Raw genomic sequence first — 27176 nt, forward strand, 5'->3', positions numbered from 1 at the left:
GTTTTCATATGTTGTTCCACATGGTAACTACTGCTACCTCTTCTGGAATAACACCTTATCTAACCAATTATACCATTCATATCCAAGCATTCATTCTCAATCCTGTGCCCCCACCTCCTCTTGCATTGTAACATTAATATTTCCCACATTATTTACAATACTTACAATTGTTTTTATAGCTTTTTCCTGAAGTTTATTCACATTGTCTGTACAACTGCGTGGTAAATATTGATTTATCAGTAGTTGAACAATTTTATACAAATGAAACATTCATGATACACTTATGCAGAATGGATATTTAAAACACATTTTCATGATCAGCTGTTACCAATTTTAGATTGCTCATTAAATGTGAGACGATGTCAGAGAGTGATTCATTATGCCAGAATGCAAGACTTCTGTTTGTGTCAAGTTGATATATATTCTGTTTTTCTTCCCTAATGAACAGAGGAATCACAAGCTTTGCACTCCCACCAAGAACTGCAATTACCTACTCCAGTATGTTATCTAGGCTGGCTTCAGTCCTGTAGCCAAGGCATACTGTGCACTGATCATACTAACATGTTGATCAGTGCACAGTAGTGTACTTTAACTCGCACCCCTTATTTGCATATTTTCATTGAAAACTACTGCATATGTAAAATTCGATAACAAAATCGTACAATTTATATTGCAGAAGAGAGCTTATACTTCCACCTGTGCCTGAGATACAAGTAACAAATAATATGTGATGAAAAGGCACACGTGTGCCTCTTAAATCAGCTTTTCACCCCTCTCACTCTCTGTAGTACTATTTGTCTCACATATGCACGCACACACAGGGCAACCGACCCACTGACCACATTTACAACCACAGTTTGAAGTAAATAAAAGCAATGACTTTGAAAATGTATTCTGTGAACCCTGTGAAATGGAACTGGTAGTCTGTGAGGTATACACAGCTCTATTAGGTTCCACTACCCAGCTACCAAGCTGTCACTGGAGAAACTCTGGTATGACGACTTAACTGTAGCTGTTTGTAAGTCCATTCACTCAATTAGGCCTACTGTTTACAGCAGGGCTACTGAAATACTATTTGAGAATGTCCGGTCACTTGAGTCACATGGGATGGATATTCTCCACCCATGTGACCCCCCCTCCCCCACACACACACACACACACACACACACACACACACACACACAGACACACACACACACACACACACACACACACACACACACACACACACACACACACACACACACTGTCCATGACACAAACTGTTCACACTCCTTTTGTTGGCGGAGAGAACATTTGGCAGTTTTAAAGCTTATTTCCTGAAATTCTATATTTTGCCATGGGGTGGAGAGAAAATGTTGCAGTTTTAAAGCTAGAAATCTAAAGTGAAGTACGGTATATATCAACCTAATTACTGCTCCTACCCACTGGGCACACACATTGTTGTTTCCACGTCATTTCAATGAAATTAGATTGAACCAACATGGAATAGACGTTGAATTGACGTCTGTGCCCAGTGGGTAACATGCAAAGAGAATACAACATTTAATTTAAAGAGAATACAACATATTATTGCAAAAACATCAGGGCAGAAAACAAACCTTTGATCTAAGCATTTATTATTTCTTAGTTTGCTCTCAGACGCAGATACATTTTTCTTCATGTATAATATATAACCGAAACCAAGGGAAAGCACATTTCATATTCACTACAACTTTTTATAGTGGCAGAGAAATATGTAAGTAACCTTGGAAGATTAAAATGTCAAGAACATAAACACAATGATAAACAACTAAATGGTTATTTATTCCTACATAACCGTGGAAACAACACAACTAATGGAGAGCCACTTCAAATATGGCCACTCCCACTGTTGGCCCTTGTCTTGAGGTCAAGGCCAATAAAGGAAAGCATGATAATGGTAGAAACATTGCAATTGATGTGTTCCTATTAGATGTTACACAAACCCCTTATCACATGCATTTGGGGACTCATTTTTGTGATAATGACTGTTGTTGAAAGAAACACAGTTTGAACCCAGACAAAGTTCACTATTGCTCAAGGGGATGGGTCCTTATTTACATCCTTAATTGTTTAGATGAACATGTCCTTCCTTAATTGAACAGCGACCTTGTCCAGTTCTGTTAGCACTAGGATAAATAACTAGACACAGTGCTAGTAATTACAGTTAATTAAAACATTGCCATAATTACATCTTATAGATTAGTTTCAGCTAACAGACCCAATTTATTCATGTTTTACAATGGAAGAATAAGGAGAATTGCCACGGCACATCGGAAAAACAGCCCTAGACCTTCTCTTATCTGTGGCAACATCTACACATCTCAACAATAATCTGCACTGCATCAGTGAATACAAAAAAAATGTTAGGCGACAGAAGGTCAAGCTTTGACAATTCCATTCTATGGTTTACAGGTGTATCCACAACAAGTCACCGGGGCAACAATAACAACACAATATATTCTTATGACAGTCAGTCGCTGCACATTTCCTACTATGGATACGGTTGTGGAGGGGAGACACACAAATGCATTTATACCAACATCCAATATATACCTAAATCTAATTTATCATTGCCATTGCCTTGTCTATACAGAGGAACGAGACAGATTCTGTGCCTCTTGTGCAGAACAGACAAAGATCCGACCAAGCGTTCAGAAGGGTATTGACAAGAAGAGAAATGAGGGAGTGACTGTGGACGAGGAGCATCATTTAACAGAGCCTGGGGCACAGAGTTTCTCTCCTCTTCCAGTGAAATGCCTCTGCTGCAAGTCTGACTGCTTGCTGTTTCATTATGATGAGGCTATGGGCTAAACGTAGCCAAGCATATCAAATATCCTGGAAGCATGTAGTAAATAAATCATTTTATTCATTCCATTACTGGTGGGATGTGCTTCCCTGTAAACCATCTTGAGACCATACTAACCAACAGAAAGCTTTTGTGCCTCCCCCTGCCATCTCGGCTACGGCAGGGACACAAACACTTAGCCCGGCTCCTCAAACCGACAGTGGCCTCTCCATCAGCTAGAGGTTTCATGTCCTTACCCTCCATGTGATTCAGAGGCTCAGAAGTGGAGGGAGGCATGTCTCCTGTGTGTCTTTCTACTTTACGTGGCACTATTCCGGTCTGTATGTTGTCACACTGTTCAAGGAGTCCAAAACAGAACACTTGGAATGATGGTGGAAATACAGTGGGGAAAAAAAGTATTTGGTCAGCCACCAATTGTGCAAGTTCTCCCACTTAAAAAGATGAGAGAAGCCTGTAATTTTCATCATAGGTACACGTCAACTATGATAGACAAAATGAGAATTTTTTTTCCTGAAAATCACATTGTAGGATTTTTAATGAATTAATTTGCAAATTATGGTGGAAAATAAGTATTTGGTCACCTAGAAACAAGCAAGATTTCTGGCTCTCACAGAACTGTAACTTCTTATTTAAGAGGCTCATCTGTCCTCCACTCGTTACCTGTATTAATGGCACCTGTTTGAACTTGTTATCAGTATAAAAGACACCTGTCCACAACCTCAAACAGTCACACTCCAAACTCCACTATGGCCAAGACCAAAGAGCTGTCAAAGGACACCAGAAACAAAATTGTAGACCTGCACCAGGCTGGGAAGACTGAATCTGCAATAGGTAAGCAGCTTGGTTTGAAGAAATCAACTGTGGGAGCAATTATTAGGAAATGGAAGACATACAAGACCACTGATAATCTCCCTCGATCTGGGGCTCCACGCAAGATCTCACCCCGTGGGGTCAAAATGATCACAAGAACGGTGAGCAAAAATCCCAGAACCACACGGGGGGACCTAGTGAATGACCTGCAGATAGATGGGACCAAAGTAACAAAGCCTACCATCAGTAACACACTATGCCACCAGGGACTCAAATCCTGCAGTGCCAGACGTGTCCCCCTGCTTAAGCCAGTACATGTCCAGGCCCGTCTGAAGTTTGCTAGAGTGCATTTGGATGATCCAGAAGAGGATTGGGAGAATGTCATATGGTCAGATGAAACCAAAATAGAACTTTTTGGTAAAAACTAAACTCGTCGTGTTTGGAGGACAAAGAATGCTGAGTTGCATCCAAAGAACATCATACCTACTGTGAAGCATGGGGGTGGAAACATCATGCTTTGGGGCTGTTTTTCTGCAAAGGGACCAGGACGACTGATCCGTGTAAAGGAAAGAATGAATGGGGCCATGTATCGTGAGATTTTGAGTGAAAACCTCCTTCCATCAGCAAGGGCATTGAAGATGAAACGTGGCTGGGTCTTTCAGCATGACAATGATCCCAAACACACCGCCTGGGCAACGAAGGAGTGTCTTCGTAAGAAGCATTTCAAGGTCCTGGAGTGGCCTAGCCAGTCTCCAGATCTCAACCCCATAGAAAATCTTTGGAGGGAGTTGAAAGTCCGTGTTGCCCATCGACAGCCCCAAAACATCACTGCTCTAGAGGAGATCTGCATGGAGGAATGGGCCAAAATACCAGCAACAGTGTGTGAAAACCTTGTGAAGACTTACAGAAAACGTTTGACCTGTGTCATTGCCAACAAAGTGTATATAACAAAGTATTGAGAAACTTTTGTTATTGACCAAATACTTATTTTCCACCATAATTTGCAAATAAATTCATTAAAAATCCTACAATGTGATTTTCTGGATTTTTTTCCCTCATTTTGTCTGTCATAGTTGACGTGTACCTATGATGAAAATTACAGGCCTCTCTCATCTTTTTAAGTGGGAGAACTTGCACAATTGGTGGCTGACTAAATACTTTTTTTCCCCACTGTAAATGAACTCTTCAGTGAATAAATGACAATCTCAAATATATCTTTGCTGATTGATTCCTCATCTTATTGCAAATGCAGGGTTGGTATGACATTGCTAAATGCAGCAACGAATTAAAAGTGCATTCATTCTGGGAATGTTGCCAGAAGATGGTTAGGTATGGAGAAAACCTAATGTCAAGTCAGAAGTGAGTCATAGGAAAACCAAGAGTGTCTTCATATCTGAGATATGACAAGACAAATCAGCCAATGTTACGGAAAAATATAAAGGCGCTATACTTTCTTTAGAAGATTGTTTGCTTTTGTTGAGGAGCAAAATCTGGCCCGTCCACCCTTGTGTACTCAAGTTTTATTTCTCCTGCGAGTGGAGAACAGACAGAACTCCACAAGGGCCGCTGAGGACACGGGAAGGCAATTCTACTCACAGTTTAAGACATGTTTTCTGTAGCTCCTCTGGAGACTATCAACGGAGCTCCTCTTAAGTCAAAATCCTCTTTATTTTTGTCTGGGTGGGGTTGGGGGAATGGGATGGGATGGGAGGTTGTGTCACGACTTCGGCCGAGGCTGCCTCCCCTCCTTGTTCGGGCAGAATTCGGTGTTCGTCGTCACCGGAGTACTAACCACTGCCGCCCAAATCATCATCACAATTGTCTTGTCAATCACACACACCTGGTTCTAATCCCCTAATTAGTCCATGTATAAGTGTTCCCTCTGCCCCCGTGTCCTTGTGGGTGATTGTTTATTGTGGAGGTTAGTGAAGCTCGGTGGAGCTCGTGTATTTTGTTTGACGGGAGTATTTTCCTGTGTGCCTTGTATTTTCCAGTGCACCTGTTTTGTGCCCTGGAGTGTGTTTGACGCAGTTCTGCGTAAACCTGTATTTTGTGGATTAAAGCCTGTTATTCTGTGATTTACCCTCCTGCGCCTGACTCCTTTAACACCACCTCATCACAGGTTGGGGCTGGAGGCCCACTTCTTTTTTGTTTTCTTTTCCTGTTTATATTGAATTTATTATTACTTCAACTCTGTATGCATTTCCCCCCTACAAAAAATAACAAAACAAATAAAACATTTGTAAAAAAAAAATACCCTATTTTTCACTGGAAATACTTATACTTATGCTACATTTTCTCGCAGGAAATCAATGAGAAGAATCATAGTAGAATGGTAAGTCATTTTCTCTGAATCAATTTACATTCAGCAAATTAGAAATCAAACTGTGAGAGGAAATGAGAGGAACATTGTCAGGTCAATGCTGCCTCTATTAGAGTAATGATAAGATTAGCCAAAAGCTATGCTGTTTTCTGTAAAACCACAGCAATTATGAATATGATAGTCTGTTTCTTGATCAAAGCTGAAGAGTTGATGCATGCTGTTCATGTGCATATGATCAAACTTAATGATCTTGCTTTTCAAAATGATGACAAGGTAAAACTTATTATTATGCATTTATGTTCCTCCCCTCATTGAGTTGATAGATGATAAGGCTAATCTTGTGTGCATATTGCTGTAATGTGGTCTGAACATGATACAAGATGGAATGTAACGAGAGGCAAATTGTGAGACATAGCAAAGCTTGGAGTTATTGAACTGTCAAAATGGTCCCTAAATCCATATTTCCTTTGTGGTACCACCCTCTCATTATGGACAAACTGCCCCTCTATCAGAATTCTGACCTCCTACACTTGTTTCGGACAACATTCTGGAGATAACTGTAATAATGGAAGCATAGCCAGGATGTCCAGGGTTCTCCCTAGTGTCTAATGTCTAGATGACTTCATACTGCACAGAATCGTTTTATGACCCAGAGGGTTCAAATGTTAATGTTCACATTAAGATGCTCTCGTGAATCCAAGCACAGGGATAAAAATATGCATCATGAGAGTAGTATTTTCCCAGAGCTTCTCATTTGATTTCATGCTATTATTATGCTCAGATCTTTGCTGACTTACAGCCAAAAGGTTGCATTTTAAATATATTGACTCTGACTCCCTAGAGAGGACAGAATGTGATTATTTTTTTCTCCTCACCCTGTCTTCTTAACAGATCAGATAACAGGTGGTGTCTTGATGGGAAGCTGTTAGCTAATTCAGAGTTCAAAAGGAACGTCATACAAAAGAATTATCAGTGCTATGTTGTCGTTAAAGACCACATCTGTCATGATCAATGAGTAAAAATATGTTTTGCGACAGCATTTCACCTGATGGTATCAATAAATATTTTCTGATATCCTCAGGTCTCTTTCTCAGGATTTGCTGATACACAAGGCACATAGAGCAGTGCTGGTTAGAGAGGCAGAGCTGAACTGGAAACCATGGCAACTCAGTGCTTCACTTTCTCCATTCCCCCGGCGCTGCCAGAGAGGAGACAAATACCTGCGCAGGCCTAATCCCATTCAACACCTGCATACAAAGAAGGCCTCCATTTCAGCATGATATGAAAATACACAGGGGATTGACAAGATACATTTTTGATGGACTGCTGTTTTCCTGCAATATCTCCATATCACACGGAGTACACACCAACGCTGACAAACCGCTCTGGCTATTGTTTTGGCCCCCTCTCCCTAATTCCACTGGTGAAACATTTACTGTGGGGAAACAAATTAATCGCCTCCTCTTCTACATCTAATGAAAGGATGCTAAATCTTATTTGTGTCCCAAGCCATTGATTAAAGCTATCAGCACTTGTCATTTTATTTTCTTCTCTGCTATAGAGGCCATGATGCACATTGACATAAAGGAATATTGGCTCCCCAGCTAGCACATAACATTCTGAGAACCATATGTTTCTTAGCGCTTGGTGAGAGCATGGTTGGCTTCTGGTTATTTTGCATTTAACCATCCCACAGCATTCTGGGAATGGTGCAGAATAGTTGCTTGGCTTTGGAACATTCTCAGCAAATTTAAGGAACTTGACAAAAATAATATTTTCTTGGTATTTCATTACTTTAACAGAACGTTTCCTAAAAGGTCAAACATGGTTACACGATTTAATAAAAATGTTGGTAATGTTCTAGGAATGTTCTCCAACTGGTTTGATATTGGGAATGTTCTCAAATAGTTCAGAGAACGTTAAGAAACAAAGTTCTTCTGTGGGAATTTCAGTACTTCAGCATAACGTTTCTTACAAGTTTCCTCATGGTGCTATTTAAAGTAATGTTCTCAACTTGATCCGAGACCGTTAAGAAACATTTCCATAAAAAACACAAGAAAACTTTAGTAATGTTCAGAGAATTTTTTAAGAATGTTATTTAAAAACATACTGTATACATTCGGTTCTCAGATTTGAAAAAACTGTTATCTTTTTAAGTGTGTTCAGGTGTGTTGGCCGTGCCCACTAATTGGCCACACCTGATGTTAATGAGTGCTTGTTTCCTTTGAAATGGGGTCTGTTTGAATAGACTAACATCAGCAGCATTGTATGAGTAAAATAACATGGCATGCTAGCTCCATTCTGGTGATGCAGTGGACTAATTCCATGGATAGATAACAGAATTTTACAGGTAAAAATCTCTGTTACAATAAAAAAGAAATGTTTTTGCATGATTCATGGAGTTCACAAAAGTATAATAAAGTAATATACCCAAAATAAGCTAGCAGTGTTAAAAGTCTAATTGAGGAAGTTATTCAAAAACCTCCAAATAACCTACTGTAAAATTTTATAAAACCTCCCAGGAAAACTTTAAAGGAACCACAGTAAAACGTTCTCAGAACCTGTACATTCCCAGAGCAGGCTACATTTTCACTTCCGTTCTCAGAAAGCTTAAAAAACGGTCAGGAAACGTATGGCTCAATTCCCAGAACTAATGACAAACCTTACGTTCCCACAATTTCCAAGGATCCAAATGTGCTAGCTGGGTCCGGCCAGTCCATGTAATGTAAATGTTTTATTCCACAATGTACAATACAATATTTCTTTGTTTATTTATTTTACAATACTTCCTCAGTCATGTGGCAAAGGAGATGATTGTGGACTACAGGAAACAAGAGGATTGAGCACGCCCCCATTCTCATCGACGGGGCTGTAGTTGAACAGGTTGAGAGCTTCAAGTTCCTTGGTGTCTACATCACCAACAAACTATCATGGTCCAAACACACCAAGACAGTCGTGAAGAGGGCACGACAAAGCCTATTCCCCCTCTGGAGACTGAAAAGATTTGGCATGGGTCCTCAGATCCTCAAAAAGTTCTACAGCTGCACCATCGAGAGCATCCTGACTGGTTGCATCACACCATGGTATGGCAACTGCTCGGCCTCCGACCGCAAGGCACTACAGAGGGTAGTGCGTATGGCCCAGTACATCACTGGGGCCAAGCTTCCTGCCATCCAGGACCTCTATACCAGGCGGTGTGTCAGAGGAAGGCCCTAAAAAGACTCCAGCCACCCTAGTCATAGACTGTTCTCTCTGCTACCGCATGGCAAGCGGTACCGGAGTGCCAAGTCTAGGTCCAAAAGGCTTCTTAACAGCTTCTACCCCCAAGCCATAAGACTCCTGAACAGCTAATCATGGCTACCCAGACTATTTGCATTGTCCCCCCACCCCACCCCAACCCCTCTTTTTGTCATGCCTGCTCCCGCTCCCCCTCCCTGGCGCTCGAGGGCGCCAGGCTGCCCATCATTACGCACACCTGTCACATCGTTACGCGCATCTGCGCTCATTGGACTCACCTGGACTCCTTCACATTGTTGATTGTCCCTTCTATATCTGTCTGTTCCCCAGTTTGATCCCTGTGTCTGCATTGATGTTGTTTCGTTTCCCCTGTCCAGAGACTGTCCGTGTTTTGTTCCATGTATTTTATTTATATTAAATGTTCGCTCCCTGTACTTGGTTCTCGTCTCCCAGCGTCTGTCCTCACACTTTTACGCTGCTGCTACTCTCTGTTTATTATCTATGCATAGTCACTTTAACTCTACCCACATGTACATATTACCTCGACTAACCTGTACCCCCGCACATTAACTCTGTACCGGTACCCCATGTATATAGCCTCCCTACTGTTATTTTATTTTACTGCTGCTCTTTAATTGTTTTTTTGTTCTCTTTTTTTTTTACTTAACACTTATTTTTCTTAAAACTGCATTGTTGGTTAAGGGCTTATAAGTAAGCATTTCACTGTAAGGTCTACACCTGTTGTATTCGGCGCATGTGGCAAATAAAATTTGATTTGATTTGATGTACTGCAACAATGCACATGAAATTAGATTCTGAACTCGCCAATACAGTAACACGCTTCCACTGCTGTTTTGTGTTGTGTTTTACATGTGTGGTTTATCGAAATAGAGGACTCAAGACCAATACATGTCCTGTAATCTAGTGTATGTTGAGAATTGTGCAATCATTGCTTGGATGACATTCACTTTGCTCCAAGCACTGAATTGCTGTGCTGCTTGTAAAGAATTCAGTGTTCAGATTCCACCTATGGCAACCAAAAACAGCATCCGCTTCCAAATTGTCTCATACCGCCGTTACCCCCCAGAGGTAAAGTGTCTGAGAATGGCATTTGAAAATACATTTTTTATACCAAAGGTGTGGGTGTGGGAAGCATAATGATTTAGTTCTATGATTAAACAGTGCAATTTTAAAATAGATTCCTGTCGTCAATATCATATGATTGACATAGTATGTACTGAAAACAAAGGTTTCACAATGTGAAACACCTACTTGACTCAGGGTATAACATTGTTTCCATTGATATTGTATCTACTGAAAGGTCGTTGTAGGCCTTTATTACACTGTCTGAAGCCTCTCTCCACCACATTGTTACATATGTACAGTATGTATACAAGTGTGACAAAGAAACCAACATGGCAACCCTTTTATCACCTACCGTCAAGGTAACATGTATGTGAGTGAACCTCTTTATTGAATTCCATTGTACAACAGTGTAGAAAAAAACAATGGGTGCTATTTGTCAAATGATTACCCATTTTGGTTTCATGGTTCTTGAGAGCGGTTATACTACCGTAGCAACAAGAAGACAAATTCACAGAGTGAGGTTCATGAATGTTATATGTGGTATTATGGATGTGTAGTGTAAATTGAGGTCCACTGCACATTAGGTATGATAAGATGCATAAAAAGAAATGTCTATTAGAAATTTTATTTTGATAATAGGACCATTTTGCAGTAATTACTGATCACACATCATTTTACAGTTTGTCAGGTTATCCACTAACACGTCTTGAATAATGTAAGATACGATACTTTAAAATCAAGGACACAAGAATCCACCTTTTCTTCTTTGGTACTATAAGGATATCTGGTTCACTGAACACATCACTATGTGGAACATATGCAAATAATAGCTCTGGCATAATACTAGCATGTGCTTTTATCTAACTTGAATGTTTATTGAAGATGAGCATTTGCGACAAGTGAAAAATATGTATTTTTTTCCCAACATAGAAAAAAGTGTTAAATAAAGGTCAATGACAATAGTTAAAGCTATATTTATCCCCAACTGAAAAATAAAATGTTGTAAACACTTACACTGTACATCTGGCCTTTGGGGTATTGACCAGAGTGAGCTGCCACTTAAAATGAATCACCAAATGGTATGTTGGGAGAATGCAAGAGATGGTGGAGGAAAAAAGTGCCAATTAAAATAACATGTATTAAATATAAGCAAATAGGTTGTGAGTGATGGCAATGCAGCGTTTATTGGCCAAATCTACATAAAGATCTACTGTCTCTTTCCAGGAATGACATTGTAGGGGTCTCTCAGGGGCTTTAGTTTGGCATATTGCATTAGTTACCCATGTTCTTGTTTGAACTTCAGCGTTGTGGCAGAAACAGTGGCCCTCAATAAATTACCAAGGAACCAGTAAGAAAGAACATCAGTGGATAACCATAAAAACATTAGCGATGCTAAGTGTGACATTTGTTGCTGGGGCACAAATGCAAATCATCAAGATTGTGGTATGGGGAGCACTGCTTTGTCTAGTCCGGGTGCAGATCACATCTGCATAGCTTTTAATCGGCCCTTTCCAAAGAGGTCTGCTAAGGCTACGGCAGATACAACCTAGGACAAATACAGTTGATGCATGGGATGTATTATGCAAAACTCTATCAGATATCAGCAACTCTTGACCAAGCAATGGACCTATATGGTAAGTGCGTAGGGGGACAACATTTTCTTTTCTGAGAATAATATAGAATATTTTTTATTGTAAACTACTTCCTTCCTATGAATGTCATATTGTGCACTCAAATAATTGACTCCTGACAGTATGTAAATAGTTTTTATTGTATGTTAGTGTTAATATTTGCAACGTGATCCTGCTTTGTGTGTTGATGTTGATCACCCCCCAAAAATTGTAGCCTACAGTACACTGTCTCTTTCTTCCCTCTCTTGGTTCTGGATCAAATCAATACTGTTGATTATTTATGGATGTCTACGGAATACTGCTGAAGATTATTTCATATGAAGTGGTTTCCTGAAATGTGTGGTCAATAATTTAGTGCTATGTTATCCCGGGCGGTCCGCTCCGACATCAATGAGACTATACAAACAGAGGTTATGCGTTGGATCTCTGTTGTGTTCGTTAGGGCTTTTCTGCTTGTCGAAACCCAAACAAATGTACCTGTAAAGAATATAGCTTAGCTGAGAAACTGAACCCTGGGCCCGATTTCCCAAAAGCATCTTAAGGCTAAGTTCATCTTTAGAATCATAGTATCCAATGAACTTAGCCTTAAGATGCTTTTGGGAAACCGGGCCCTGCTCTCTTATATTCTCCTTGGGTTAAACTGCACTCATGGATGCATAAGGAATAGTGTATGTTGGTTTGATATATACTGGAATGTGCTATTATACCTGTATCTCTGCTGAAGTGTTCAGTTTGGCTTTTAAAAATGACTAGTCATACTGAACAGGTTTGACAGAATGGTTTAAGTCTGACAAATGATAGTAGTAACAGCGTACTGATCTTATTTTCAAGTAATTAGAAATAGAAATTTAACAAGATTGTGTAAATGTAAAGTGATATTATCTTTGGGGAAATTAATACAGCTAGTTTTAATGATCTTATATTTCTAATTTGTTCTTTTAACTAACCAATTAATACATGTAATGATTCTTGTAAAGTATCCCATTAAAAAGCTTTCACAGCATACTCCTGGAGAGTACACAGGAGAGTACTTGGCATCAGCTACAATTATAGCCTCCTCATTTCCTCAAGTATGGCACCCCTTCTCAGTGATCCCATGGAATATTGCTATACATCCTAATTCCCTCCTAGTAAAAATTCACAGGAAAAACAAGACAGACTTAAACATGCGGTAGATGACATCCTGAAATCTTGCATACGTACATCTTTAACAGTATATTGTTCTACAACCTTGCCTATCTTTGGCCAATCAATTTATTTTCAATAACCTTGAAGAGAAAGGGCTTGCCATACTGTATGGATTTTAATAGCCATTACTTAGAACCTTGTGAAGACAATACAACAGCACAGGAGCAATGTCCCCCATAACCTGTCCCTCTCCTCTCTTTCCTCTCTCTCGTCCAGGTCCCATCAATCAAAAGCCTGATAGATAGGGGTGTGACTCAAACTTAAATCAACCAGGCTCCTTATCGCTCTTGCTAGGCTAGCTATATGCAAATGAAACAGTATTCACACACAATATCCCCCCATGAGACATTTGCTGCGCTTCCTGTTTGAGTCCATAGTTTGGCCATGTCTTGGCAGCAGGTGTTGGAAAATAGGCTAGAGTAGATAGGCTAGAAAGAAGATGAGTTCTGACAGGTATACATTAACTCACAATATCCCAAGCTCATCCAATGACTGTACGCTCAGATGTGAGTGTAAAATGAACATACTGGGATTGATCCATTTCAACGTGAAAGTTACGGTCTGATCAAATCTCCAGTACACTCTTGAGTAGACACATGCTACTTTCAGTGAAGACTTATGACGTTTATAAAAGTTTGACCAAGAACGTATGTATAGCCAGTCTTAGTCTTGGCCTTCATTGCTACAAAGGTTTTATAAATAATATGTTCATTTTCATGAAGTGGGCATAACGAATCAATTTGAATCTGACAGTTTGAACAATAGCAGTAGGCAGTGACCTTAAAATAGCTCATGTTCTGCTCCTCTATTGATTCCAGGTTATCTGCACGGAATGTTTAATTGGCTTAACACATTCTATACACAGTCTTTGTTGTATCAAGTACTGAGAAATATACAATTTACTAGTACCACTATATAGCTACAACTTTAGTAGGTTTGCATATTTTGTATCTGTGGAGGAAGCATCATGTTGACAGCTGTTTGATTGACAGTTTAGTATGTTTGTCATTGTGTGCTGCTTTCTACTGTAACTGACACTATTTTTTTCCCAGAGGAAGATTTCTAGTTCCAATATTCAAATCTTAGGTAGTGCAAATAAGCATCAAGTTTAAACCCCCTGGTAAGATGGTTATTCATATATTTATTATACTGTATACAGTAGCTATAACTATGTTGATTCTTCAATGCTCTGCTCCACTCACAAACACACTGTTGTTGTGACTATCAAGTGGCTATCAATCTGGCGATTCTGTTCAGTGTACAGGCAACCATCTTGCCGACATTAAAAAGCTGATATTGCTTAGATTTTCTGGACTTGAAGCAGACAGAATTTGTAGGCTAATGTTTTAATATATTTGAGTTAATTACACAATCAAGTGTTTATTTAGGGATAATTCAAACAAGCATCTCTGGGGAGGCTGAGTTAAGAAGATTTCAGAGAGAGATTAAGCTTATTTTGCTCATGGCAATGACACACACTTTATAACGGCAGCCAAAGGATCTGGACTTTGCAGAAGGGTCATACTTAAGCAATAAGGCCCGAGGAGGTGTGGTATACTGCCCTTAGCCATGGTATATTGGCCATACATCACAAATCCCAGAGGTGCCTTATTGCTATTATAAACTGGTTACCAATGTAATTAGAGCAGTAAAAATACATGTTTTGTCATACCCGTGGTATACCACGGCTGTCAGCCAATCAGCATTCAGGGCTCAACCCACCCAGTTTATAATAGTCAATATACAAGTAAACATATGGAATTGTTTTAGGATGGTCATGCCATGGATCATTTAGCTATTTTATTTAGAATTTTAGGACCCCTGTAGGTATTTTTTTGATAAAATATTGCATTTGGCCTTTACTGCTATAGCCCGTAGAAAAGCATATATATAAAAAGACACATATTTGGGGGGGCACAAAACTACTTACATACATCCATTTATTTTTTAGAACCGGTACCGGGTTACCTTCAGACGAGTCCCGTGACACGAAAACTATTTTCTACATTGTAGAATAATAGTGAAGACATCAAAACTATGAAATAACACACATGGAATCATGTGGTAACCAAAAAATTGTTAAACAAATCAAAATGTATTTTATATTAAAGATTCTTTAAATTGCCTTGATGACAGCTTTGCACACTCTTGGCATTCTCTCAACCAGCTTCACCTGGAATGATTTTCCAACAGTCTTGTGGTCCTCTGTAGCTCAGCTGGTAGTGCACGGCGCTTGTAACGCCAAGGTAGTGGGTTCGATCCCCGGGACCACCCATACACAACAACAAAAAAATTTATGCACGCATGACTGCAAGTCGCTTTGGATAAAAGCGTCTGCTAAATGGCATAAAAAAAAGAAAAAAAAAAGAAGTTCCCACATATGCTGAGCACTTGTTGGCTGCTTTTCCTTCACTCTCCGGGCCAACTCATCCCAAACCATCTAAATTGGGTTGAGGTCAGGTGATTGTGGAGGCCAGGTCATCTGATGCAGCACTTCATCACTCTCCTTCTTGGTCAAATAGCCCACACAGCCTGGAGGTGTGTTGGGTCATTGTCCTTTTGAAAAACAAATGATAAGCACAAACCAGATGAGATGGCGTATCGCTGCAGAATGCTGTGGTAGCCATGTTGGTTAAGTGTGCCTTGAATTCTAAATAAATCACAGACAGTGTCACCAGCAAAGCATCCCCACACCATCACACCTCCTCCTCCATGCTTCACGGTGGGAACCACACATGCGGAGATCATCTGTTCACCTACTCTGCGTCTCACAAAGACATGGCGGTTGGAACCAAAAATCTCAAATTTGGACTCATCTGACCAAAGGACATATTTCCACGCTCTAATGTCCATTGCTCGTGTTTCTTGGCTCAAGCAAGTCTCTTATTATTATTGGTGTCCTTTAATAGTGGTTTCTTTGCAGCAATTCAACCATGAAGGCCTGATTCACGCAGTCTCCTCTGAACAGTTGATGTTGAGATGTGTCTGTTAATTGAACTCTGTGAAGCATTTATTTGGGCTGCAATTTCTGAGGCTGGTAACTCTAATGAACTTATCTTCTGCAGCAGAGGTAACTCTGGGTCTTCCTTTCCTGTGGCGGTCCTCATGAGATCCAGTTTCATCATAGCGCTTGATGGTGTTTGCGACTGCAATTGAAGAAATGTTAAAAGTTCTTGAAATTTTCCGAATTGACTGACCTTCATGTCTTAAAGTGATGATGGACTGTCGTTTCTCTTTGCTTATTTGAGCTGTTCTTGCTGTAATATGGACTTGGTCTTTTACCAAACAGGGCTATCTTCTGTATACCACCCCTACCTTGTCACAACACAACTGATTGGCTCAAATGCATTAAGAAGGAAATAAATTCCACAAATTAACTATTAATAAGGCACACCTGTTAATTGAAATGCATTCCAGGTGACTACCTCATGAAGCTGGTTGAGAGAATGCCAAGAGTGTGCAAAGCTGTCATCAAGGCAAAGGGTGGCTATTTGAAAAATCTCAAATATAACATATATTTTGATTTGTTTAACACTTTTTTGGTTACTACATGATTCCATATGTGTTATTTCATAGTTTTGATGTCTTCACTATTATTCTACAATTTAGAAAATAGTAAAAATAATAAAAAACCTGGAATTAACTTTTTGACTGGTACTGTATATTAGCCCCTGCTTTATCTAGTCCTTTCAGACAACTAGAATGGGAAAAGTAGTAGGTATGTTTAAGGAGTAGGACTATGTCATGAACTAAACATTGATTGCAAGATTGTTGATCATGAATAATTAGTGCAGTAAAAGACTGTATGGTACAATTATTGGTGAGTGGGTTTAAATTGACTAAATATACATTGTGACTATGTTACAATAAGAATATATAGTAAGACTTTTGTAATTGGAGCTGCAAAATTGATGTTTTCATTTTCATAAAAAAAAACTGTGTGTCAGGTATTTACATAAAACAGACATTCACAGTGTATTTTTCTCCCAGGCGTATAAAACTGAAACCGTTCACATGCCTAAGCACCTTTTAACTACCTTTCCAAAGGAAATGCTTTAGTTTACGTACTTTCTGATGAAACGTGACTACATTTCTCAGAACCTGGACAACAACTTTGGTACAGCTGTTTAGTGGTGGCAGTGGCTAATTCTGTGTCAACATAGATATCATGTGTTTAAGCACAGTACTGCCTACATACGAAAAGCATTTCTTAAACAGCATCAGGCTTTGGGTCACAAGGACAACACTTTTAGTGAAACCAGAGCCATAAAATACAGGGAAAAATACAAATGAAAAAAGTCCTTGTGCCTCTCTCTCCCAGAGGATACTGGAGCCATCAGCTGTAAAGACATCGCCTGCGCTGAGGCGAACTCTGGGAATATTCAATCTGAAGGCCATAAAAGAGTATTGTCAACTCTGTTAACAGCCGGCCCCTAAAAGCAATGTCTGGTTACATGTTAGGAGTTAGAAGGTGGAAGTGCTTGCTCTACGCACTCCATCTACCCCAAGGAGATTTAGTGTGAAGATAATGTGCCAAGAAAGATGTCATAAATAGTCACAACTTCAGCCTCTCCTCCCTGTATACTCAATGTAGTCTTCCTCTTGAGGCATCTACAAGGTGTAGAGACAAGCTAGAGTTAAGTGTAACACATAAAGACTCAGAGCTGACATTGTGTTTGGACAAAATGTTTTTTGAAAACATTTATCAGACTGATGATTAAATATAGTTGGACACATACAACAGTTGGTTTAAACAAACAATATTTGACAGCACAAACAATCTGTTATCTAGAATACAAAGGTATAGTTAGATTTATGAAATGTATCACAATTGTACAATTGTCATTTCATAGCACTCTAATACCATAGCAGTTTAGACTTATAAAGTTCTCGCCAACGTTCCATGTACCGTATACGTTCATGTTCTGAGGTGCGTTTAACAAGGGAAATAGTTTGCGAATGTTAGCTAACGTTAGCTAACATATTCCATTTGTTTTGTGTTAGCCGGAAACATTTGCTAACGTTAGCTAACAGTCTGAGAAGGTAGTGTGCGGTGAACGTAAGTGTCTGTTTCTATCAAACGCCATTTGGGTCAGTACTCATTTGACGTGTCAAATAAGATTGATTGACGTGTCAAAGAAGCTTATTAACCAATCAGGGCTTGAATATGACTGCACTTCACTTAATGGGCAACTCTGCCTCTTATTCATTATCTCCAGCACCAAACCAGTGTCTACATACTGTACGTGAAAACGGCGCATTTCTACATTTTGTAGAACAAACATAATGTTAGAAAGTTCTACTAGATGACATCATCAAAAGGTAAAACATTTTAGCAAGAAAATACCCTCCCTCTGGCTAGAAACTCGTTGCAGGTTTTGAAAATCACAGTTTTTCTTACTTTTAATCCTACCGTGTGATGTCACAGATAATTGTTTGGGGGACTTTTCTTCTTATCTTTTAAACCACAGATCATATAATCGTGCTGTTTTCACATATGTAGACACTGGTTTGGTGCTGGAGATTATGAATATGAGGTTAAAAAGTTGCCCTTTAATAATTTAACACATACAGTACATAAATGTTTTTTATGTAGTGATTACACTATCACTCGTAATTCATGTGTCACAGTGATTCACTGGTACTTATGCTATGATGCTGGTAAAGTTTTGTCTCGTGCACCTGCCGCACGAAGCAGACACACTTCCCCAAGCTCTCGGATTCCTAGTCAGAAACAAAGGAAAGCTAACTATTGATGGATGCAAACAATGGTCTCCCGCAGAAATCGTCAAAAACATAGCAAAACGACATGATCTGTTTCAGTATAGCCTAGCTAGTTTGTTTGTTAACTATCTAGGTGTCTGAATACCCCGATTTTATTAAAAAAAAATTGTGTTTGGTTGATGGTCAGACCCAGTACTCAGGGCAACCTGGTCTCAATTGGGCTACCCTGAATAAATAAAAGTTAAAAATAATATGTGGTCAGAGTATGAAGCTAGCTAGCTAGCTGATAGCTTGGGGCAGTAGGGCTATATAGCTAGCTGCCTAGGTTGCTTCACATTAGTTCACTATCTAGCTACAGTAAGGGAACAAAAGTATTTGATCCCCTGCTGATTTTGTATGTTTGCCCACTGACAAACACATGATCAGTCTATAATTTGAATGGTAGGTTTATTTGAACAGTGAGAGACAGATAACAACAACAAAATCCAGAAAAACGCATGTCAAAAATGTTACAAATTGATTTGCATTTTAATGAGGAAATACGTATTTGACCCCTCTGCAAAACATGACTTAGTACTTGGTGGCAGAACCCTTGTTGGCAATCACAGAGGTCAGACGTTTCTTGTAGTTGGCCACCAGGTTTGCACACATCTCAGGGGGGATTTTGTTCCACTCCTCTTTGCAGATCTTCTCCAAATCATTAAGGTTTCGAGGCTGACGTTTGGCAACTCGAACCTTCAGCTCCCTCCACAGATTTTTTATGGGATTAAGGTCTGAAGACTGGCTAGGCCACTCCAGGACCTTAATGTGCTTCTTCTTGAGCCACTCCTTTGTTGCCTTGGCCGTGTGTTTTGGGTCATTGTCATGCTGGAATAGCCATCCACAACCCATTTTTGATGCCCTGGCTGAGGGAAGGAGGTTCTCACCCAAGATTTGACGGATTTTACAGATTCTCTTCTGTCAAAGAATCTGTCCATCATCCCTTTGATGCGGTGAAGTTGTCCTTTCCCCTTAGCAGAAAAACACCTCCAAAGCACAATGTTTCCACCTCCATGTTTGACGGTGGGGATGGTGTTCTTTGGGTCATAGGCAGCATTCCTCCTCCTCCAAACACGGCGAGTTGAGTTGATGCCAAAGAAATCGATTTTGGTCTCATCTGACCACAACACTTTCACCCAGTTCTCCTCTGAATCATTCAGATGTTCATTGGCAAATTTCAGACGGCCCTGTATATGTGATTTCTTGAGCAGGGGGACATTGCGGGCGCTGCAGGATTTCAGTCCTTCATGGCGTAGTGATTTACCAATTGTTTTCTTGGTGACTATGGTCCCAGCTGCCTTGAGATCATTGACAAGATCCTCCCGTGTAGTTCTGGGCTGATTCCTCATTGCAACTCCACAAGGTGAGATCTTGCATGGAGCCCCAGGCCGAGGGAGATTGACAGTTCTTTTGTGTTTCTTCCATTTGCGAATAATCGCACCAACTGTTGTCACCTTCTCAGCAAGCTGCTTGGTGATGGTATTTTAGCCCATTCCAGCCTTGTGTAGGTCTACAATCTTGTCCCTGACATCCTTGGAGAGCTCTTTGGTCTTGGCCATGGTGGAGAGTTTGGAATCTGATTGATTGATTGCTTCTGTGGACAGGTGTCTTTTATACAGGTAACAAACTGAGATTAGGAGCACTCCCTTTAAGAGTGTGCTCCTAATCTCAGCTCGTTACCTGTATAAAAGACACCTGGGAGCCATAAATCTTTCTGATTGAGAGGGGGTCAAATACTTATTTCCCTCATTAAAATGCAAATCAATTTATAACATTTTTGACATGCGTTTCTCTGGATTATTTTTGTTGTTATTCTGTCTCTCACTGTTCAAATAAACCTACCATTAAAATTATAGACTGATAATTTCTTTGTCAGTGGGCAAACGTACAAAATCAGCAGGGGATCAAATACTTTTTTCCCTCGCTGTAGCTAGCTAGTTATTTTCATGAACTGATGTTTGATTTCATTAGGACAGCAACAAATGGCTGCCTATAATAGTCACATGGAATCCTAAATCATTGCAAAGAATATTGAGAATGACTGCAGTTTCTGGTCATTATTTTCAGGCTGGATGCAATGGTTAGCTAGCTGGGTACCAAGCTAGCTACCCCAGAAGTTGCTAATAACATCTGTATCAAAGATATTTGTGAGTGACTTTGCCATACTGCAAACCGGAGTCAACGTAGTAGGGAGACAGCCTACCTCCACTTTCCAAAACTGTCATTGATGTTGACAAAATTGCTTTTTATTCTGTATTTTGACAAGGATAAATCAGGTGCAACAACTTGGTTTGTGGCTGGCTGGCTGGCTGGCTGGCTGGTGGCAGCAGCAACAGGACCACCATACTTTCTCCCCTGCCTCTGGGATGGTTGCATGTCGGGGAAAATGTTGGACTACCTAGCTAACATTTTTAATCCTGCTCGTTTGATCCTGATCTTATTTCAAATGCTTACACAGCCGTTTTCCCATTCGGTCAAACACTTTTTGGCTTATTACCAATGCGGTAGCAATTGTTAACACATCAAGAGGGGCTGGCACCAGTGGCGTGTATTCATGGATGCCAAGGGAATGCCAGGCTTCCCCAGAAATGTGACCAATAAAAAATATATAATTAATATTTTGTCTCTCTGTGTTTCATAATTTCCCCTCAATTCACAAATGGCTGAATCTATCTCACCGGAGAAAGCATCCGAACGAGCGAAAAGGCACCCCTCTGTCTCAGTATGTGAAGCCCATGTATCTGATGATGTCTGGACAAAAATAGTATGACATTGTTGCCAACAGCAGCATTGAATTCAATAGCAAGTGAAGCCAGCGAGCATTTGGCATCAATCATATTTTTTTAAATACAATAATAGCCAATCCGCATTGAACTAAACTGAGTGAGCTCAACTGTGAATGGTCCTGGCGCACCAAAAGAAAGTGTCAAGGGAAGCCAGTTTGGGTTTGGATTCGCAGTAATCACGTCACATCAACAGCAACATTTTATTGACAGAGAAAATGTGTTTTGTCGTTGTCCTCCTGTGGCTAGCTAGCTAAAATCGTCCCTTTCTTAAATTAGCCATGGATGGAGATGGGTATTTGGACTTTGCTGGATTTATATGATTATAACAGCGATTCTGAGGCAACCATAAATTCATACATTGTGCCCCTGGCCTGAGAGGTTGGAAGTTCAATATAGATGTTGTAGGCTTAAGGCTAACGTTAACTAGCTGGTTAACTAGGTAGCCGAGGACAACAAAAACTAAAAGTGTGTACAGTATGACAGAGTCAGACCGTTTTGGCAATATGAAAGAGAGGATGGCATTGGCGTTCCTCTACAAGTAGGATGAGTCAACATGCTTTTTCTACTTGCGTGCACACACACACACAGTAGCATGGGCAGCCACATTATACTTAGCTTTCGTTGATTGGACTAAATCATTTTTGGTATCTTAATAGTTTTTTTTTATCGCTTTGGTACTATTTTCACAAGTATGTGGTACATTGTCACAACTCTTACTACAAAACTCCAAATTGGTCACACTTGTAGAGCAGCCAGTCTTTCATTCTAAACCTGTCATTGTGCATTCATTTGGATTGTAAACATCGCTCACCACACAACCATAAAAGTTTATTGTGAAATGTAATGAGAACATTGGTTTAATCACATAAACACGAAATAATGATATATTTTCTATTTAACGGTAGCTAACTCCGTTCCGTACATATGTGGGAAACCGCGGCATTGAAACGAGGCTGCAATGAAAACTAATGGGACTGTAGCAACTGTGTTGGCATCAAAATCCGGGGTGTGAACTAAGTTTCCATTCAGCGTTGATTGACATGGTAATAGACCAATAGTATTGGAGAAAAGTTGAAAAAACGGACCCCGCTGACGCTGCACGTTAAAGTGTGACATGTCACGATGTAACGTATGGCATGCATTATTCAACTTATTATTTGCCGTACAGCCTCTTTCCACCAGGTGTAGCACTTCTCGCGCAGATTAAAAACAAGAAATTATCAATGGTGAGTGTAAAGTTAATTGCTCGTGAGTTCATCAATAGTTAATTCAATCAATTGTTAATTTTTCGCGTAATCACTGCGAGCCATCATGACTCTCAAAAACCGTGACACCCACAGTTTAATTGTGAAGATAAATGTGTCATAGTGAAAGGCGGAGATATGTGGTATGGGGAAACGTCTTTTTTCACCCGATTTGTCCAATTTATCAGCTCTAAAATGTAAATAAACACTATAGAGAGTTTATATACAGTGGGGGAAAAAAGTATTTAGTCAGCCACCAATTGTGCAAGTTCTCCCACTTAAAAAGATGAGAGAGGCCTGTAATTTTCATCATAGGTACACGTCAACTATGACAGACAAATTGAGGAAAAAAAATTCCAGAAAATCACATTGTAGGATATTTTATGAATTTATTTGCAAATTATGGTGGAAAATAAGTATTTGGTCAATAACAAAAGTTTCTCAATACTTTGTTATATACCCTTTGTTGGCAATGACACAGGTCAAACGTTTTCTGTAAGTCTTCACAAGGTTTTCACATACTGTTGCTGGTATTTTGGCCCATTCCTCCATGCAGATCTCCTCTAGAGCAGTGATGTTCTGGGGCTGTCGCTGGGCAACACGGACTTTCAACTCCCTCCAAATATTGTCTATGGGGTTGAGATCTGGAGACTGGCTAGGCCACTCCAGGACCTTGAAATGCTTCTTACGAAGCCACTCCTTCGTTGCCCGGGCGGTGTGTTTGGGATCATTGTCATGCTGAAAGACCCAGCCACGTTTCATCTTCAATGCCCTTGCTGATGGAAGGAGGTTTTCACTCAAAATCTCACGATACATGGCCCCATTCATTGTTTCCTTTACACGGATCAGTCGTCCTGGTCCCTTTGCAGAAAAACAGCCACAAAGCATGATGTTTCCACCCCCATGCTTCACAGTAGGTATGGTGTTCTTTGAATGCAACTCAGCATTCTTTGTCCTCCAAACACGACGAGTTGAGTTTTTAACAAAAAGTTTTATTTTGGTTTCATCTGACCATATGACATTCTTCCAATCCTCTTCTGGATCATCCAAATGCACTCTAGCAAACTTCAGACGGGCCTGGACATGTACTGGCTTAAGCATGGGGACACGTCTGGCACTGCAGGATTTGAGTCCCTGGCGGCGTAGTGTGTTACTGATGGTAGGCTTTGTTACTTTGGTCCCAGCTCTCTGCAGGTCATTCACTAGGTCCCCCCATGTGGTTCTGCTCACCGTTCTTGTGATCATTTTGACCCCACAGGGTGAGATCTTGCGTGGAGCCCCAGATCGAGGGAGATTATCAGTGGTCTTGTATGTCTTCCATTTCCTAATAATTGCTCCCACAGTTGATTTCTTCAAACCAAGCTGCTTACCTATTGCAGATTCAGTCTTCCCAGCCTGGTGCAGGTCTACAATTTTGTTTCTGGTGTCCTTTGACAGCTCTTTTGTCTTGGCCATAGTGGAGTTTGGAGTGTGACTGTTTGAGGTTGTGGACAGGTGTCTTTTATACTGATAACAAGTTCAAACAGGTGCCATTAATACAGGTAACGAGTGGAGGACAGAGGAGCCTCTTAAAGAAGAAGTTACAGGTCTGTGAGAGCCAGAAATCTTGCTTGTTTGTAGGTGACCAAATACTTATTTTCCACCATAATTTGCAAATAAATTCATTAAAAATCCTACAATGTGATTTTCTGGAAAATTTTTTCCTCAATTTGTCTGTCATAGTTGACGTGTACCTAAGATGAAAATTACAGGCCTCTCTCATCTTTTTAAGTGGGAGAACTTGCACAATTGGTGGCTGACTAAATACTTTTTTCCCCCACTGTATATAAACTCTCTATAGTGTTTATTTACATTTTAGAGCTGATAAATTGGACAAATCGGGTGAAAAAAGACGTTTCCCCATACCACATATCTCCGCCTTTCACTATGACACATTAGCTTTCGCTTCCCCACCCGCCATTTTTAAAAAGACCCGTTGGAGCTATTGATTTCTTCAGTCATGCAGAGATGGTCAGCATGAAGGTCTTGTAATTGATTTTGCTGGAAAGGGGAGAAATTGTGCTTTACAATGGCATTCATATTACAGTTGACCTGGAAGTATTACATTTTGGGGACGCTAAAATAAGGTCAAATGTACGGAACAGCGCTATGTACAAAAGTGCGTTAGCTATCGTTAGTCATTTTAACTACCAGTTAATCCAATAGCAAACAATGCAAGATACATTTTTCAAATCACCCTTAGAAGTGCTGAAAGTAATATGCTACAGTACTGTACATTACAGTAGATTACACCGTTTTCACATTAGGCAATACACTTACATTACCCAACATTGACAGAAAATCTATAATTTCCATTATATCTATCAAATGTGTAATCAAAGGTGTGATCATTGAAGACATCCTCTACAATCATTCATGCACAAAATGCATTTTATTTTTCAAATATAATTGCAATGTACTGTAGGTGTACTGTCTGAATCAAATTAAAGGAATGAAAATAAAACATAACGTTTAGCCCGCATTAATTTGCATCAAGCCTGTCTTGAGCATTTGGCAATAAATTGTCATCCACATCACAGTGAATGTCTTTATTGTTCATGCACCGCGGGAAAAACATTTTGGCATGGCGAATCCAAGCTTGACAGTGGTCTGCATTGATGTCGTCGCATGCCTCTTCCATGGCCAGAAGGAGGGTGGCACGCTCAACCTCCATGCTGAAAAACAATCCTTAAGGTTAGGGTTGAGGAAAGGAGAGTATGGGGGCAGATATAGGGTCACGAATCGGGAATGGGCCCGAAACCATGCCTGAACCACCTCTGCATGGTGGAACCTGACATTGTCCCACACAATGACATATGTGACCCCTTCACCTTGACAGGCCTGCTCAATTTAATTGAGAAACACAATGAGGTGTGCAGCGTTGTAGGATCCAAGTAATGGGCAATGTCCTACCACACCATCTTCAGAGATAGCTGCACACATGGAGATGTTTCCCCCACGTTGTCCAGACACTTGGTCGGTCGCCCGTTGGCCGATGAGGATCTGCCCACGATGCCGAGTTTTGGCCAGGTTGAAGCATGCTTCAAAGCAGCATCAAGCACCATCACCCTCAAAAACATATATTTTGGTTAGTTATTTTACAGTATAGTTCCAATATGATATTGTGAAGTAGAATGTGCATCAAATAGTAACAGTAATACAGTATATAGTGCTGTACCTGAACATACTCGGGTTGCAGTTGTTTCACCCAGTCGTTGTTTCTCTCAAAAGGCACCAGGTAAATGTGTTTCATAGATACCTGGTTCCTCTTCAAAAGGCGGGCGATTGTTGTTGGGCTGATGAATGCCATATTGGCAAAGGTGTCATCGTTCTCCTCAATGGTCTGCTTTATTTCAGACAGCCGTATGTCATTCCTGGCCCTCACCATTTCCACCACTGCCCACTCCTGCTGGTCGGTCAGCACACGGCCATAGCCACCACTGTGGGGTCTTTTTTAAATTTTTAACCACTCAATGGCCTTTGGGTAAATTGAGATATATAACAACACCTATACCTCTGCTTGAACAAGTCCTTTCAGAGTACTTGAATGGGAAAATACTAAAGGTGCTATATTGGAACTCTGTCATGAACTAAAAAACATTGATAGAGCATATCACAGAACTGTAACACACCCTGCAGTCTAATTCAGTCAACCACAGATTAAACTGCAAGATTGTTGGATCATGAATAATAAGTGCAGTAAAATCCTTTATGGTAGAACTAATGCTAAACTAAACATTGTGATGATGTTACATTAAGAATCTACACCGAGTGTATAAAACATTAGGAACACCTTCCTAATATTGAGCTGCATCCCCAATTCATCGGGGCATGGTCTCTACAAGGTGTCAAAAGCATTCCACAGGGATGCTGGCCCATGTTGACTCCAATGATTCCCACAGTTGTGTCAAGTTGGCTGGATGTCCTTTGGGTGGTGGACCATTCTTGATACACACGGAAAACTGTTGAGTGTGTTGCAGTTCTTGACACATTCAAACCGGTACACCTGGCACCTACTACCATACCCTGTTCAAAGGCACTTAAATATTTTGTCTTGTCCATTCACCCTCTGAATTTCACACATACACAATCCATGTCTCAATTGTTAACCAATATTAACAATTCACCCTCTGGATTTCACACATACACAATCCATGTCTCAATTGTTAACAATATATTATTATTATATTATTATTAACCTGTTTCCTAACCTTAATCTACACTGATTGAAGTGGATTT

General features: G+C 40.2%; 1 pseudogene across 1 annotated transcript in view; it reads right to left on the minus strand.

The window, feature by feature from the left end:
* The window catches only part of LOC311103889 (lysine-specific demethylase 8-like), a 96482-nt pseudogene extending 70235 nt beyond the window's left edge, over positions 1–26247 (minus strand). Inside the window, exon 1 of the transcript in view lies at positions 26116–26247. The product of the transcript in view is annotated as a lysine-specific demethylase 8-like (transcript). The remainder of the gene's footprint in view (positions 1–26115) is intronic.
* Positions 26248–27176: the final 929 nt, after the last annotated feature.

The sequence above is a fragment of the Coregonus lavaretus genome, assembly GCF_964263955.1.
Source record: "Coregonus lavaretus genome assembly, chromosome: 28".
Lineage (NCBI taxonomy): Eukaryota > Metazoa > Chordata > Actinopteri > Salmoniformes > Salmonidae > Coregonus > Coregonus lavaretus.